The sequence below is a fragment of the Rhineura floridana genome, chromosome 2 (assembly GCF_030035675.1).
Source record: "Rhineura floridana isolate rRhiFlo1 chromosome 2, rRhiFlo1.hap2, whole genome shotgun sequence".
NCBI classification, from domain to species: Eukaryota; Metazoa; Chordata; class Lepidosauria; order Squamata; family Rhineuridae; genus Rhineura; species Rhineura floridana.
Window position 1 is genome coordinate 112,167,604 of NC_084481.1, and position 7,849 is coordinate 112,175,452.

Consider the following 7,849-nt stretch of genomic DNA (forward strand, 5'->3'; position numbering starts at 1 on the left):
TTTGAGAGAAGTTTTTAATATTCAGAGAACAGTGCCCAGTGTGGTAAATGGCATCTGGATGTTAAGTGCACAACATGGATTCCGTTCCATACAAAGAGGACTGCTGTGGAGGGGCAGAAATTTATACAGTGAGTTAGCTGTATTGCTTTGTTCTGAGTGTTTCCCTCCCAATTGAATATTCCAAGCTCCCATAAGGAGAATGGAAGGACAACAGTTTCCCCTCATTGCCCCCACGTGGGCATGGGTAGCCGATATGGAAATATTTACACATTGGCGAAAACAAGGACAGATCCTTCAGCGATATTGCCGCCATATGAGAGTAAAGCAGAGATGGTATAAATGTTCTTTGGGAACAGTAATGATTACCTCTGATGCCTCAGAGCATTACTCACCTCCCTGCGTGGTGCATATTAAACTGCGCACCTGGTCTCGATTTGAGGGAGTTTGGGTAGGCCCTCCCTGTCCAATGACTGGGGAAGGAGAAGAAGAACACATTGATTTGACAGATCCCCATGCTGTAGAATTGTGGGATTATGTGGCCCATGAGTTTCACCAGAAGGAAGGGGTTTTGTCACAGTACATTTGCCCACGTTGTTAAGCTTGTTGTTTTCCTATTTCAGTTAAGATAATTTTCACTGCATGTATATGGATATGGTGCTGCATCCCATTGGTCTGGACAGCGTCTGAAACTAACGCGTACGAACAACTCAGCTATAGCCTGGCCAAGCTGGAAGATCGATATGATTGTTGGATCTGTTTGATTATGCCACATCATTCTGCTGGTTTTCCTCTGCTAGTAATGGATTTTAATAAAAGCTTGTTGTGTGCGTTTTATAATTTTTTAAATGAGACCAAACGATTGCAGACATCTTTACAATCAGTAGTCACCCCACAAGATAGTGAGGAGGGACCTAAATGGTTTAGTGTAAAGGCCACCCAGGAGAGGGCATTTAGAATAGGTACTCAGAAGTCCAATGTCACTGTCCGGATCAGGGGGGGATTTGAACAGCTTCATGATGGTTTAGGCTGGATCACCCCCTTAAGAGTAAATGCCCCACCACAGCCCGAAGTCTGTTGGGAACAACTAAAACATAATAGAACTGCAGCTAAGTTTCAAAGACGAGTGGGTTTCAGCAGAGGGTGTCAGACAGTGCATAAATGTCCTCATCCCAGTGACAATAAGCAGGGCTGGATATGTACTAGTTGGACCCTACGACCTGGCATTAATTGGGGAGCCCCTAATGGGACATTGGATTTGTGGGGAAAAGGCTTGGCCTTGGTTGCCCCCAGGATGGATTGGGAGGTGCTCATTAGGATTGTTGTGGAGATCCCATAGATTTGAAAAGACGCTAGAGAGCCCTTCTGTAGGAAATTACAGAGCTTGGAAAGTCAGATGGCAAAGAGACATCTTTAGCTCAGCTGAATATGCTTGGGCCCTGCTTCCCAGTGGAAGGGTGGCTAATATCATGTATAAAATGAATATTTTTGGTAGGGCAATGGAAATAGCTTTGAACGCCACAGCTTTGGCCCTAGAAGCAATAGGAATAGAGATGACCAGTATGAGAACAGCAATTTTACAAAATAGACTAGCTTTGGATATGTTAACTTCCAGCATGGGAGGAATGTGCGCCATGTTACAACAAGAATGTTGTGTGTATATCCCAGATAAACAGAGTGTTATTAATCATAGTGTAGCAGCATTATATAGACAAAGCAGCAAAATCAAGCATTTGGAAGAAGATTCCTTCTTAAATCCTATTGCAGAATGGTTTCGGGGAATAGGTGGTTGGTGGAAACAGTTATTCTCTATTGGGCTCACTCTCATTTGTGGTGTTATATTAATCTACATATGCTTGTCCTGCTGGCGTAGTTTTAATGGGTAAATAGTTAGGACTACCCTTGGGGGTCAAACGACAGGGCAAATGAAGAACCGGCTCCTTTGGGAGTAAGAAGAGAATGTAACGCGAAGACATTGACGTCCTTTGACCATCCAGGGGTGGAATGTATACCCTGTGCCAGCATATTATATTAGCCTTAAGCTGATCAATATGTATTTGTTAGCAAAGTTAGCCTGGGGGCTTGTATCCTTTTCAGGCCTTAGCATAATAGAATAGATTTAAAGTTAAAAGTTTAATTTGCCTGGAGGCTTGTATTCCCTTTCCGGGCCCCAGCATCCTTGAGTATGCCAGATCACCTCATAGCCACCTGCAGTATCTAGGTGTTCTAATGGAAATATGATGGCTTGCCAGTATGTTGGGAATGTATCTTGTTAGCATAAAGATGTTAGAGGAGTCCAATTAGGCATAGGTTCAAGAATATGTTTATCAGTAGATGTTTTATAGTTGATTTATCTCGTATGATACTGGAAAGCACCTTGCTATACATCAGAGAGTTCTGATAGGCATAGATTCAATGGATGGGTCGAAGGACGGTCAATGAGCAGATAGTGCAGCTAGAACATAAGTCAGGTAACGGTCAATGATAAACTATGCTTGTTAGTAGAGATGAAGATAAAGATGATAGCTATGAAGTTTGCCAAGGGAGGATACTAAGGTGCACCTGGAACGATATTATAGTTTTTAGCAATTAGTTTGCTTTGAAGATGTTCTGTGAAAAGATCAGAACAGCCAATTATATGTCATAATATGTTATTTCAAAGTGTATACTCTCATCAATCATATATGTAACTGCATGTGTATGCCAATGTTATGTGCCAAGATTTATGCTATATAAACCTGATCTGTGCCCAGTGTGGATGTTCAGTCTCTGACGTCCGCTGCTGCAGAGCGGTGGGACTGATCCACTTTTATTGGGAATACTTGGCTGAATGCTGTAAGTTACTCAATAAATTTTAACTCTTTGTAAGCAAACCTCTTGTCTGCATCTCATCTCTGGTAATCCGAAAGAATCTGACACAACTGTATGGATGCAGCTCGCCTGTTCTTGCTGAAACAACAGGCTCAGACACCTCTATATTAAGGGCAGAAACGGCAGAGCAGAGTTTAAGAGCAATGAAAATGCATTCTACTGCAGTGCAAATTTTAATACAGAAAGGCATTCTTCACAGAAAGAATCTATCATAGAAATTCCAGCCCAGCAACTTCATGTGGGGTAATCTACTCTCATATGTCAAAAATACAAGTGTGTGTAATTTATTTTGCTTTGAATTCAAAATCAAGTTTTGCAGATGTTTTGGCCAATCTGTGTACCAGCTCTGTAAAAGTGCAAAATGGTCCTATTTATGTAACAAGTTACTGTAATTTATTTTGCCTTGCCTAGAAACATTTCACTTATGCACATGCTTATTTTATTTATTTATTTTGCATTTATATCCCTTTTTTTCCCAAAGGCGATCAAGTGACACACATGGTTTGCCATTTTATTGTTACAGTGACCCTGTGAGGTAGATTTGACCAAGTCTTCATGACTGAGGATTTGCAGTTGGGTCTTCTCAGTCTTCTCCTGATGCTGTAATCGAGAGGTGAGGAATCTCAGGTCATGGCCACAGGGGGAGGGGATGGAATCCTCTAGGCCTTTGTCCAGCTGTCAAGACTGTCACATTCCTCACTGGCCCAGCTCCATGCCCTTCTCAAGTGCTTTTGCCTGGCTGGAGTGTGTCCTTGAGCTGTGATAATGCCTCTTGGTTGCCTGAATGGAGAGGGGTGAGCAAAAATCTGACTTTTGCATAGTCTCCTGTACAAAAGTAAGAGTCATAGCTGTTGTTCCACCCACTTTTACCTCTGGCTCCATCCATCATTGGCATGTGGGTGCCCAGGATGCCTAAAAGGAAACATGGCCCTCAGGCCGAAAAAGATCTCCTGCCCCTGGACTACATCTACCAAATATCAGACTTCTAGCTCAAGAGGAGACAGAGTAACAATTTCAATGTGTATGCATTATACAGACCCACACATGTCTGTCCAACTGACATTACTTGGGCACTTTTACATTTGGAATTGCCGGATTTTTATGCTGTTGTTTGTTAACTTCTCCTGGGCTCCTGCTGGGAGGAAGGGTGGGATATAAAACAAATAATAAATAAATAAACGTCATATGGCCTTAATGTTCCTTCACATATTGCAGATTTTCGCTCTCTTGGTAAACTGTCTGCATGTACTGAGATTGTACCGTCATCCTTTAAATAAAAAGTTGTGAGAGAGAAGAACACTTTGTTTCTCTTTGTCCTCTATTCATTTTCCAAAGGTAAGTGGGCTTTTCTATCCATTTCCCTCAGCACTCACTCACTTTAAATTCATTTGAAAATGCCTGGGCCTCTGTTTGGGTTTCTAAGGCACATTTTGAAAACTTTTTTTATACCCCCCCTTTCCTGAAAGGGCTGGTTTTTGTGTGTTTGTGTTTGGTGGGAGTTTCTCTTGGTTTGGTTTCTTTTAAGCCAGCTACAGTCAAACTTTGTTTCCATTCACTGTGGCTTCACATCATGAATTTTAAGCCTGGCAAACTCAATCGTTCTTCTCCTTCCCTCAGCAACCTCTTCCGCTTCTTCCTTTCTTGAAAAGGAGACAGGCCTGGGTTTAAAAGTTTATTTTAGCTTTGATTGTGTGTATCTGCTAATGCATGTTAATCAGCTTTCACAATGCATCCTTGTGAGGCACCAGAGAATGCAGACTTGGGCTGTGGGGGCTTTTTGTTCCCAGGTAATTGTGATGGTGAAGGGGAGCTTGCTCTAATTAATTTAGTTAGTGTATGTTTTGGTGAGGGTAAAGGGGCTTGGTGATTTATAGCATACTGCTTTTATTCTGTTTTAACAGGCAAACTCCAAAGTGCACATAACCATATTATAGCCAGTAGGTGAAAGACTGAATGCATGGAGCCAGCGCCAACACCCCCTGTAATTTTCTGTTCTATTTGGAGACTGGTTTCTACAGGAAGAGAGACGTATTTTCAATACCCAGCTTCTTTGGCTGTCTGCAATCTTGCACGCACTGAGTGTCTGAATGGTCCTGAGACTATTGTACTTCTTGCTTGCTTGATCTCAATCTCAAAAGAATGCCCCAAACATTCAAATCCTCAGTAATGGTGTCACACCAGATTTTTAAAAAATGAAAAGGATACTCTAGCATCAGGCTGGGGATGGTGAGTTTATTCGGCCATAATTTTCTAGAATGAAAGGTCAAGCCTTTAACACAAAGTTCATTGGCAATAATCAGCTATAATCTTTTTAGCAACGTAACATAGAATAGACGGTTCTTATCAGGGTAGGGGTGACAGGGCTCATTTTTTTGGCTGCATGAAATGGTGGAACTCCCGCTCCACAATCCGGGCCATTGTTAGGTCACGGGATGGGATTTGTGATCATGCCCTGTGACACAAAGTGGGCATGCATCGTGGAGCAGAAGCTCCACCCTCCCAACTCCAACTGCAGGGGCCTTTCTCAGCCACAGGGGCCCTTGGCCAGTGTCTAACCTGGCCACCTGCTGGCACTGGGCCTGATTGTATCCCTTTTATCCTTTCAACTAGAATAAAGTACATTTAACCTAAGACGGAATGATGAAAGCACAAACCACACTACTTTGATTCCCAACAAATACACATTTACATATTTATTAAACATTTCCCTGCGTCCTCAACACTTAACACTTTTTAAAAGTAAGACCTGAAAGGAGCAATAGCAAAATGACAGTCCTACCCTCAACTGTTTAATAGGTTGAAAAGATTAAATGAAAAGATATGGGTGGGGGGAAAGGTCTCCATCCAGCTCCAAAATGACATTTGCACTACATATGTTGCCTTGATTGATTTGGACATCTCATCTAGCAATTATTTGTTCTGTCATCAGAGCAGAAGCTAATTTTAGCAATAGTTGTGTCCCATCTGCTCATCATTTTAAAGAGCAAATATTGTCACATACAGAAAAAGTGGAGTATTTTCCCCACAATTGTAGTTTTGCGCATCACTATCTCACTCAGTTTTCAGCTCGTTCCCCAAAACTTCCAAATAGTGAAGTTTAGGGGTCTCTGAGTAGTTCTTCATGAAGAAAATAAATTATACCTTTAGAGATTCCAAAATAGTGGATACACTTTTTTCTCTAATTCTAATTTTTAAAGATCACTGAAATGTTTTGTGAGGTGGTGCGAGGGACTGTATTATTTAACTGGAAATGAAAAAAAGAAACATAACACCTTCTGTGAAGATGCATGTATGGCAAGAAATATTTCAAAGAAAGACAATGAGAAGGGCTCTAGTTTTTAACATCATTTTACAGAAAGAGAAAACAGAATGTTTGCCAAATAGATAATCTTGCTTAAAGGCAGCAGGGATATGCAATAGTTGGTTTCAACCTGAGCATTTATTATATTGGAGTGTTGGTTCTATAACTACCACCTATAGATAAATAATATATGTACCTGAAAATTAAACCCTTTTTAAAAGTAGCAAAAGTGAATTCGTTAACCTAACAAATGCGGGGAAATGGCAAAGTTGGGGTGGGGAGAACACTCTCCCCTTCCAGGTCTGAACTCCTCTAGAGTAAGGGTCAATCTCAGCCCTATCTTTCTGTAGCTAGGTTCACATAACATGAAGGGAGGGAAAGAGAATAAGATAACATCAACACAGCCACAAGGCAGGGTTGCTGGGTAATGATGTTATCACAAGAAACCTCGCACTTCATCCCCACAAGGCTTTTATTCAAAGACCTGCTGTTGCAGGTTATGCTATCTCACAAGATCATATTCAAGATTTTACATGAGATTAATTCATCCAAGTTAACTAATGCACTAGCTTCCCACCCAGCTTGATATTCAGTATGGCTTTAAAGCTATACTCCACTCACAAACGTGAAGTCAGGAAATCATCACTTTTTGATGGATACAAAAGAGGGACTGAAGTGCAGACATGTTGCAGAGTTTTGTCATTCCTTGACTCAGAAGATTAACTTTAGTGACTGGTTATTTTCCCTTAAAAATGAGGAAAGAACTATGACATCTACCCCACCCAGTTCTTCTCTGGCTTAGATTTAAAGCAAGATAGAGAAGAATTACTGCCACCATTTTACCTGGCCTGCTGACCTGCTTATTTGGCTGCTATGCAGCCATTGACATCTTATGGCAACAGAAAGAGAATGCACATTCTTGTCTTCCCTTTCTCACCTCCTGTTTCTTTCTCTGTGTATCTAACAATAGCAGGTGTCCCTGGGAAAATTACATTTCCAGGTACTGGGGACTGAAGACAGAAAGAGGAGGAAAGAGGAATGAGAGAGATACTGCCCTAACCTCCTAATTTCTCTCTCACCTGCCATCGTGGCAGGTTTCCATGGAGGTAAAGGAGAGGACACTCACCCCCTGCTGTCACTAGTTGATCAGCAACTGCAGCCATTGTGAAAGGCTGCATTGTGGTGTGTCACAAGGAAGTGAGTTTGCGGGCTCATGGAAGTGGCAAGTATGATGAAATTCAGAACTCTTGGTGGGGACTCTTCTCCCATGCATTCTCTATATTGTTTGTTACTACTTATCCAAAACCAAACTGAGCTTAGACAGGTGGCCCATCTCTACTGAAATGTGTTAAAGAGTAACTTAGGTTGCAATCCTAACTACTTACCTGAAAGCCCCACTGAATTCAATAGAACTTATGAATAGACGTGGTTAGGATTGCACTGTAAATTGTAAAATCTGCTTATAGTAAGCAATCACACGGCTGCTTTAATATGCATCCTGCTACATATGCTAAGATGGATGTATATGAACAGATGTATATAAATGTTATATCTAGACATGTGAGTTTGTTCATTTGAACTGGATCTAATCAATAGTGAGCAATGTAGGCATACAAAGGTCTGGAGTGGGGTGATGTCTGGAGTGGGGTGATAGGCTGGAGCATTGGGCTGAAAACAATA